The sequence below is a fragment of the Gopherus flavomarginatus genome, chromosome 16, assembly GCF_025201925.1.
Source record: "Gopherus flavomarginatus isolate rGopFla2 chromosome 16, rGopFla2.mat.asm, whole genome shotgun sequence".
Lineage (NCBI taxonomy): Eukaryota > Metazoa > Chordata > Testudines > Testudinidae > Gopherus > Gopherus flavomarginatus.
Window position 1 is genome coordinate 4353273 of NC_066632.1, and position 9900 is coordinate 4363172.

The following is a 9900-nucleotide window of genomic DNA, read 5'->3' on the forward strand; positions in this document are numbered from 1 at the left end:
GGCCCCCTTCCAGACCACCGGGCCTAGTAGTTTGTACCGGCTCCCCCTCTGACTCTCGTCGGCCCTGACTGCATCTCCCTGAGTGGTCCCCTGCCCAGGTCCCTCCAATTAGATCCAGCTGCCCACTCCCCATGAGCTGTCCAGCGCTCCCCATCAGCCTCCTCTCCAGGGATGCAGAGCCTTCCTCTGGAAAGTGCTTTCCGATCTGTCTCTCTTGTCTTGCAGCCAGAGCCGGACGGTTTAAGCGAATCAGGCCCTGCCTGGAGGAGTCGGTGAGGATCCGGGGCTGGGTGTCTGGGTGTGCATGGATCGGGCCCTGCATTTAAGGGATTTAGCCCCAGAGATTGCCCCTGAGTGGTGCCGTGTTAAACTGCAGCCTGAGGGCCAAGGATGAGGGCAGGTATTTTAATATGGGATTGCAATAGAGACAGTCTTGTGGAGAGTGAGACTGTCCCCAGCAAGGCTTGATACCAAGGTAGATGGGCCCATGGATCTGATCCAGGATGGCAGGAAGTGGGAGGATATGGGGCTACTTGAGCCCGTGGGTCTGATCTGCAGCAGTGTGGCCAGGGTTGGGGGATACTAGATTGCTGAGGTGTCCCTTGAGGGGAGACGGTCTCTGCTTCCCACCCCTACCAAGGATCGAACTCCCAGCAGCAAGAGACAGACTCCCCCCGCATACGTCCGGTGTCTGTCTCTCTCCTGGAGGCCCAGATGGAGGAGCCTCTCCGCAGGGGCTCCAGGCTGGCAGAGGCGGAGGACGAGTTCTCCGATGAGAGCCGCTGCGGTGGGTACGAATATCGCAGCCCGAAGAAAAACGTTCTGGAAACAAAAGGTAGGGGGCAGCTCTGGTGATGGGGACAGACGGGAGGGGAGGGGCTTGGGAGGCATTCGTGTGGGTCCCTGCTCCCCTCATGTGTGAATTCTCTTCTCAACCCTCCCTCTTCCTCGCTTTCCCCCTCCCCCGCTGCTCTGGCGCTGTTCTGTGTCAGTTACTCCCAGATGCCTCTAGGCTGCTCTAGTGACCTTAAATTGGGATGGAAATGGCCCCTCAGGGGACTCTGGGGCTGGTATGGGGCCAGGGTTAGGGTTCTGCACCAATCTGGCAGGGAGGGGATTGTTCACTGCACTGTGGCTATTCCTGTTCTCCAAGGCTCACAGGGGGATGGGGTGGGGGTGGACCAGGGGCATAGTTAGGGCTGTGGCTATTCTCTTCTTCCCTAGGGAGCGGGGCATAATTTAGAGCAGCCTGGAGGCTGCTCTGCCTACAGCATGGGCTGGGAATGTGTGGAGCATAAAGGTAGCTTCAAGCAACTTTCCCTCTCTCCCTCCACTGTCCCAAGCACAGGAAGGGAGTAACTGAGAATTCACCTGTGATGGGTCTGTTCAGCACTGGGCTGCACCGGCTCTGAGCCGGCCTGGTGTTCCTACCCCCTCCCCAGAGGAGCTCTCTGGAGAGGGAGGGGTCTGTTCACAGCTGTGGAGCTACTGGATGAGTTTGTTACACTGGTGTTAGAGTCGGAGCAGAACCTTTGATGCTGGAAAATGGGCTTGGTCAGACTAAAGTAGGGTGTGATACACCTGTGTGTACTGGAGGCAAGACCACTGCCCTCTACGGGATGGAATCAGCATGCTCAGGTATGTGTCATAAGCCCTGTATTGCTAATGGAGTTTCTCCATTAATTCAGGCAGCAGAAGTTTGACCCTTTGGAGGAGGAGAAGGCTCTGTCCCCGAGGCCCCCTGTGTATGGCTTAGCTGAAATCCAGGGAGTCTCTGCTCCGCAGGGCAGAGATTCCAGGCAGATTCACCCCTTCTGCTTTGTTCTTGTTTTTAAATCCAACCCCCTCTCCAAAGCACGTTCCCCAGCCAGATGCAGAAACGTCACAAATTTCAGTTCCTCAAACCCACACCTGGATTTGTACAGACTGATTGACTCAGCAGAACCCAAATGAGAAATCTGACAGTTTCCTGTACTTCACGCTTCCTGCCCTCAGTTCAGCCTGGGCTCAGTTCCTTGCTATGGCATTCACATCCCAAAAGACCTAATGGGATTAGAGTGAGGGGTCGGGGACTGGGAATCAGGATTCCTGGGTTCTATCCCCAACTCTGGGAGAGGAGTCTAGTGATTAGAGCTGGGGGGAGGGTAGGTTTGGGGTCAGGGCTCCTGGTTTCTATCAGCTGCTCTGGGAGGAGAGTGGGATCTAGTGGTTAGAACACGGGGGGCTGGGAGTCAGAACTCCTGGGTTTTGTCCCCAGCTGTGGGAGGGCAGTGCTTAGAACACTGGCTGTGGGAGAAGGGAGTATTGTCTAGTGGTTGGAGCAGGGGACTGGGAATCAGGACACCTGGGTTCTCTTCCTCTGTGTGACCATGGTCAAGTCATGCCCCCCTCTCCCCTGGGCCCAGTGTGCCTCAGTTTCCCTATTTGTATCACGGGAGTTATACTTCCCAGGGTGGGTTGTGAATCTTTCCAAAGCCCTTTAACACAATCCTTAGCTCAGCTGGCTGGTGCTATAAGAAAGGCAGGATGGTCCAATGAGTCTAGGATGTGGGAGACCAGCGTTCAAGTCCCTGCTCGGCCACAGACTTCCTGTGTGACCTTGGGCAAGTTACTTAGCCTCTCTCTGCCTCAGTTTCCCCATCTATACTACGGGGATAATAGCCCTGCCCTGCCTCCTGAGGGGTTGTGAGGATGTGCTGATTGTGAGGTGCTCAGATGCAATGAGGATGGGGGCTGCCTAAGATAGACTATACAATACAACGTGTTGTTAATTATCAGTGGTAATTAGCAGCAAAGATGGTGGTGAGGCAGGAGAGAGGGCAGCCTCAGATCCCTCAATGGAAAGCAGGAAGCCTACAGAGCAGACACCTAGGGCCAGCTCCCTAGCTGGAGTAAACTGGTGTCACTCCACAAGGGGGGACCAGCTCTGGAGCTGGTGTAAATTGGTGTCACTCCATTGGAGTCAGTGGAGCTCTGCTGCTTTACACTGGCTGAGGATCTGGTCCTTGTTCAATAACTTGCCCCAAATCTCTCCCCCTTTCCTGGGAGGTTTGCCCCATGGGAACAGGAACGAGATCCTTGGCGGAAGAGCTTCCAGGCCCAGCTGGAGCAGAGCCGGGGGGCAGGTGGGCAGGATGGAGCAAGGGGCTGAATCACCGACTAAGCAGGGCCATGGGCGGAGGTTGCTACCTTCTGTGAGGTCAATGCAGGAGGGGATACCTGGTGTGTGACCCCGCAGGGCCTGTTAGCGCCCAGTAGTTCATGGGCTCCAGAGACTGCATGGAAGGCAGAGGAGCAGCAGCAGGAGGAGGTGGATGGATGCAGGATGTGGGCTCTGGAGCAGCCTCCCTGCCCCGTCCAATCCTGCAGTGTGATCCTGGGAGGCAGTTTAACTGGAAAGGAGGGAGAGGCTTCCTTAGAGTTGATCATTCAGGACACCTGAGTTTTCATCTGGGCTCAGCCACTGATGTGCTGTGTGGCCTAGGGAAAGTCGTGTTGCCCCTCGGTGCCTCAGTTTCCCCTCCCAGCCTGTGTCTATTTGGAGTGTAAACTCTTCAGGGCAGGACTTGTTCTGTGTCCGAGGCGCACTGGGAACCTGATCTCCGTTGGGGGATCTTAGATGGGAAGCTCCCTAGGGCAGAAATGATCTCTTTGCTCTGGGTCTGTGCAGCACCCAGCACAAGGAGGTCCTTAGGTGCTACCGTAATACACCTAATAAATAATGTTCAGCTCCCCGCACAATGGAGTCCTGCTGGGCCATGACTGGGGTGCCTAGATGCTACCGTAATACACCTAATAAATAAGGAACTTTACTGACGCTCGTTCTGGGGGGCCAGAGTTTTAGTTCAGTTATGCTTGCCATCCTCCACCCCCTCCACCTTCCTCACGAAAAATTGTGCAAAGTCTTGGTTTTGCTGAACAAATGTCAAACCCGGTGAACTTTGGACAAGACGGAATTTTTGTGGGGATTATCGCTTTGCTGGGCGCCGAGGACAAAAGCGGCAGGGGGTCCCGAGGCTTTTGGAGAGGAGCCAGTGGTCCCAGTTCTTAATGATTGGGCGTTGCGGTGATACTGTGCAGCTCGGGGCCCCATTACGCTAGGTGCTGTACAGACCTGTTGTCCCATGCTAATGCTGCAAGGGAGCAAGGAGAGGGCTGTTTAATTTTGTACTTAAAACTGGGGCCTGTCTGGTCAGTTTCTTTGGTGGTTTCGGTTGTGTGTGTGAGCTGGTTTAGGCCTGCCCTGGCACCCTCCCCCCATACACTTTTGTTGCCACCCAGGATCTGCCTGGGCTGTTGTGAGACAGAATCTGCTGTCCGTGGGAGGAGGGAGGTGCTGCTAAGCCTGACACTGGCTTCCTGCCCCTAGAGCAGTGCAGCTGGGGAGGCTGTCTCCCTGCCCCCCCCCCCACCCCCAGTGTCTCCCAGTTTAGGTTGTCATGGAGGAATCCCCCTGGCATTGTGGTTCCCACTTCCTCCACTCGCCCATCTGTCTTCGGTATCTGGTCAGGGAGTTCCCTCAGAGGGATAGTTGTATTACTATACGTGAGGGTGGCAGGGTGGGGGCATTGCTACCCTTATTTCAGGAGCCTGTGCCCCTGCCTGCTGCCCGCCCCACCAGCTGCCTTCCTGCCCCTCCTTCCCTGCACATTTGTTCCACCAATCTGCTTCCCAAAGCCACATCCTTTCAGGGTTCCCCACCAGGCCAGTGAGGTACAGCGATGAGCTGGACTTCCTCGTCTGTCCCTCCCTCCTCATGCTGCTGGCTGACCTTGGGCAAGTCACTGCCCCTCCTCTATGCCTCAGTTTCCCCTCTACCTTCCGTCTATTTAGATTGTAAACTCTCTGGTGCACTGTCTCTCGCTGGGTGTTTGTGCAGTGCCTGGTGCAACGGAGGGGCCCGTGATCCCAGGCGGGTGTGGGTCTGGGCAGCGCCTGGCGTGATGCGAGGCAGGGAGGGAGGTCTGATCTCAGTTGGGGGGAGTCTCAGTCAGATGCTACCATAATACAGCGGTAACGCTGTTCGTTTCTCCCCCATCCCCGGCTGGCCACGCGTAGTGGTTTGTGAGTGGACTCCAGCCTTGGCTAAGGGATACGGCTTTTCTACCTCAGCCAGCAGAGCCTGATGCCATTAGATCTTGGGGATCGCGAGTGGGGTCCGTACAGCTGATGCCCAGTGCTGTATTAAGAGCCTCTCCCCCATCTCTCCCAGACTGCAGACTCTTGGTGGCACGGAGCAGCGACGAGACGGACATGGACTCGGATGGTGACGAGCTGCCGGCCTTCGCCAAGCGGACGTATCCTGTTCCCTGTGGGGCTGAGGGAGGAGCTGACCTTCTGGGCTGGGGTGAGGAGCAGGCGTAAGGGCTGTGAGGTTTCCCTTCTGCCCCTAGACTAGGTGACTATTCAGAGAAGTGGCAGGGCAGCAAAACCCCACGGCTGCACCATTCGCACCTGCAACTCACAGAGGTGCAGCTCGGCCCTGCCTCCAGGCCGCACAGCCCTGTGGCTTGAGCTGGTGGAGCGCTCCCCCGGCTGGCAGCGGTTGTAAGTCCCTTAGTCGCTCCCAAGTGGACCCAGCAGCTGGTGATGTGCCACGCCCCCTATAGGAATGGGGAGAAAACAGCACACACGCTAATTTCTGTCAGCGCCAGCCCAGCTGATCAGCGCTCGGGCAGCCTGGCGCAGAACGGGAGGCCCAGGTTGGATTGAAGCATTGTGCTGGGCCGGTGGTGAACTCGCACTCTGTGGAGTGGGATCTAGTGCTTAGAGCAGCGTGTTCTGAGAGCCGAGGCACCTGGATTCTAGTCCTGGCTCTGGAAGGGCAGTGGGGTCCAGTGGTTGGAGCAAGAGGGCTGTGACTCAGGACTTAGCTTTCTGGACCTGGCGCTGAACTCTGCCTCCCTCTTTAATTCAGGCAGGTTTCTTTGCCTGTTGTGCCTCAGTTTCCCTCTCCTCACCCTCCCTAGCCAGTTTGCAAAGTGCTTTGAGATCCTTGAATGAAGGGCAAAGCACACTTGGGATCTGTATCACGTCCTGGCCTGGACCGTGGGCTCTGTAATCAGCATGTTCCACGATCGCCTCTCTTGGCAAACTCAGCTCGGGCCACCTCCCGGATTTCAGCCCGGCTTTTGGGGGACACTGTCTAGATCCCTGGAGCTCTCCGGCTGTGGGGGGAGGGGGCTGTAAGGGTATTGTCTCTTCCTTCACTGCCACCTGACCAGGTGCCTGTCTCCAGTCTCAAAGAGCGCCCCAGCGGAGGAGGACAGCAGGAAGCCAGGGGTCCGGGGTGCACCTGGGACGGCAAGAGGGTAAATCAGTGGGGGCTCCCGCTTTCTCTTGGCTCCTTTCCAGTGCCCTGTTGCTCAGTGGCTGAGCTGCTCCAAGGGCTCCTGTGTGCCCTCGACTGCCCTGATCTGCCCCCTCCATTGCGCCATCCTGCTAAGAGATGGCCCCGGCTCTGCGCCGTCCGTCTATCTTCTCTCCCTGGCCCTGCCCCACATGGGCCTGCCCCAGAATCCCAGCACTCCCTTGGGCCGTTTGGATCCGAATTCTGACTTAGCTTAATCTCTAGTCACCTTCCTTCTCCCCCCTGCCTTGCTCATGTCCAGTGCCAGCCTCTCGGCTTCTCTCCAATCCTCTCCTGTCCCCGCAGCAAGGCGGAGGAGGAGGAGGGAGACTCCACCCTCACCATGGAGCTGCTGAAGGCTCAGATCCAGGAGCTGCGGCGACAGCTCCTCCAAAAGGACTCGTACAAATGCCACATTTGCCTGGTAAGGGTGGCCCATCCCCCGGCTTGTTACCAGCCCCTCACACACACACACTGGGCCCAGGAAGCAAAATTTGGACCCGGATCCGACATATTAAGATCTGCGGGTTTTGACCTGGCGTCTGAACGAGCAAGTTCCTGCGACTGGCTCCCAATGCAGAGCAGTTAGAGGTGGAGATGCTGTGATGCCCTCCCCCCACATCTCTGCTTGGGACCAAAACATGGGCTCTGGATTCCACTCCCTCCAGAGTCTGGCATCATTCTGGATACTTGAGTAGCCAGGAGCTCCCCTCCCTGCAGCCAGCGCTCCTGCCCTGCTCCCGACAGCGCCCCCTGCTGGGAGAGGCTGGGGGTGGAGTATCCAGGAGCTTCCCCCACAGCCAGAGCTCCCACTCTGCTCCCTACAGCGCCCCCTGCTGGGAGAGGCTGGGGGTGGAGTATCCAGGAGCTCCCCTGCAACCTGCGCTCCCACCCTGCTCCCTACAGTGCCCCCTGCTGGGAGAGGCTGGGGATGGAATAGCCGGGAGCTCCCCCGCATCCAGCGCTCCCACCCTGCTCCCTACAGCACCACCTGCTGGGAGAGGCTGGGAGTGGAATAGCAGTGAACTCCCATGCAGCCAGCGCTCCCGCCCTGCTCCCTACAGCGCCCCCTGCTGGGAGAGGCTGGGGGTGGAATAGCCGGGAGCTCCCCTGCAGCCAGCGCTCCTGCCCTGCTCCCTACAGCGCCCCCTGCTGGGAGAGGCTGGGGGTGGAATAGCAATGAACTCCCCTGCAGCCAGCGCTCCTGCCCTGCTCCCTACAGCGCCCCCTGCTGGGAGAGGCTGGGGGTGGAATAGCAGTGAACTCCCCCACAGCCAGCACTCCCGCCCTGCTCCCTACAGCGCCGCCTGCTGGGAGAGGCTGGGGGTGGAATAGCCGAGAACTCCCCTGCAGCCAGCGCTCCCGCCCTGCTCCCTACAGTGCCCCCTGCTGGGAGAGGCTGGGGGTGGAATAGCAGTGAACTCCCCCACAGCCAGCACTCCCGCCCTGCTCCCTACAGCGCCGCCTGCTGGGAGAGGCTGGGGGTGGAATAGCAGTGAACTCCCCCACAGCCAGCGCTCCCGCCCTGCTCCCTACAGCACCCCCTGCTGGGAGAGGCTGGGGGTGGAATAGCCGAGAACTCCCCTGCAGCCAGCGCTCCCACCCTGCTCCCTACAGTGCCCCCTGCTGGGAGAGGCTGGGGGTGGAATAGCCGAGAACTCCCCTGCAGCCAGCACTCCCGCCCTGCTCCCTACAGCGCCCCCTGCTGGGAGAGGCTGGGGGTGGAATAGCCGAGAACTCCCCTGCAGCCAGCGCTCCCACCCTGCTCCCTACAGCGCCCCCTGCTGGGAGAGGCTGGGGGTGGAATAGCAGTGAACTCCCCCACAGCCAGCGCTCCCACCCTGCTCCCTACAGCGCCCCCTTCTGGGAGAGGCTGGGGGTGGACTAGCTGGGAGCTCCCCCGCAGCCGGCGCTCCCACCCTGCTCCCTGCAGTTCTTTCCCAATGTTCAGTCTCTTTCCTTTCCAGGACTCGTACTCCGTGCTGTTGACTTCGATTCAGTGTTGGCACATCCACTGCGAGCAGTGCTGGCTCCGGACCCTGGTAACGCCCCCCCCCATTCCCTTTGGGCTCCCTGCCCATGCTCCATTATCCGCTCCAGAGCATGAAATACACAGTCCAGAGCCACCCCTTGCGCATTTCGCTGCATAACCCTGTTAGCTCTCCTCTCCCCAAGTCGCTGCTCTGTGGCTTTGAGCCCCCCCAATGCTGGCTTGACTCCAGGCATTGATGGCTGGTCAGTCCTGCCCAGCCCTCTGTTCTGTCCCATTCAAGCTCTCATACCGATCCCATCACCATGGTCCCTGATGCCTTCCATTTGCCTCTTCCCAGGGGAAAATTGTCTCTTCAGTGGTTTCTTATTGTGCTCTTGAAGGGAAGTCTGGTCCTATGGTAGAGCAGGGGGGCTGGCAGCTAGGACACCTGGGTTCCATTCCCAGCTCTGGGAAAGGAGTGGGGTCTAGTGGTTAGAGGAGGGTGGCTGGGAGACAGGACACCTGGGTTCCATTCCCAGTTCTGGGAGAGGAATGGGGTCCAGTGAACTGGGGGGTCAGGGTTCTCAGGTCCTATTCCTAGTGCTAACACTTAGCGCCCAGAGGTAGCAGCATTTCGGTGACGGGCGTGTTGAATGCAGGGTGCTCTGCCGGAGTCCGGGAGTTGGGGAGCATTGTTAACCATTTACCAGATCTCTTTTAAAGCTTGCCGTGTCCCGCTGCCCTTTCTTCCAGGGCTCCAAGAAGCTCTGCCCGCAGTGCAACGCCATCACGTCCCCTGCCGACCTGCGGCGCGTGTACCTATGATCTCAGGCCAGCCTTCCAGCCCCGATGGCTGCATCCCTCAGCACGAGCCACGCATCCCGCTCCCCCCTGGTCCCCCCACTGCAGACTGAACCCAAATTGGGAGGCTGCTGACCTGTTAAAACAACCTGCCACCCATCCTGGGAAGTGAAAGCAAAAGGAGCTACACCTGCTCTGGGCATGGGTCGTGACTAGCTGTGGCATCCCCTCGCCGTGGCTGGGAGCAGGGGGGATTGGGTGGGGGGGCTGCTTTCCTGTGACCAGTTTCCCCTTCTGCCCCCTCTTGTTTGTCTTTTGTTCATTAAGTAAAACCTATTTTTAGTAACGCTTGACCCTGGCCTGAATTCGTCGCTCCCACCCCTCCAAAGAGAGCTGCTGACGTCTGTGGGCATGCGGAGAACACACCTAGGCCCTGCTCCCAGGCTGGGGCGCCCCTGACCCAAAGGTCAAGTCCTGGCTCTGCCACACACTCCCTGAGGGTGTGGGGTCTAGCGGGTTGGGGATCAGGACTCCTGGGTCCCCTTCCTGCTTGGGGGAAGGGGCAAAGGGGGGGCTTGTGGTCAGGGCTCTAAAGAACTCAATTCGCCCTGGATCTGCAGCTCAGGATCTCCCAGCCCCAGGGCCGCTCAGAGGGGGGCAAGTGGGCAATTTTCTCCAGGCCCTGCAGGGGCCCCCATGAGAATATAGTATTTTATAGTATTGCAATTTTTTTTATGGAAGGGGCCCCCGAAATTGCTTTGCCCCAGGCCCCCTGAAT

At 58.6% G+C, this 9900-nt stretch overlaps 1 long non-coding RNA gene across 1 annotated transcript; it reads left to right on the forward strand.

Annotated features, from left to right (window-relative positions):
• Positions 1-767: 767 nt before the first annotated feature.
• LOC127035337 (uncharacterized) lies at positions 768-6306 on the forward strand. Its single transcript, XR_007769717.1, has 3 exons — positions 768-835; positions 5213-5297; positions 6225-6306. It is a non-coding gene; the product is annotated as an uncharacterized LOC127035337 (long non-coding RNA).
• Positions 6307-9900: the final 3594 nt, after the last annotated feature.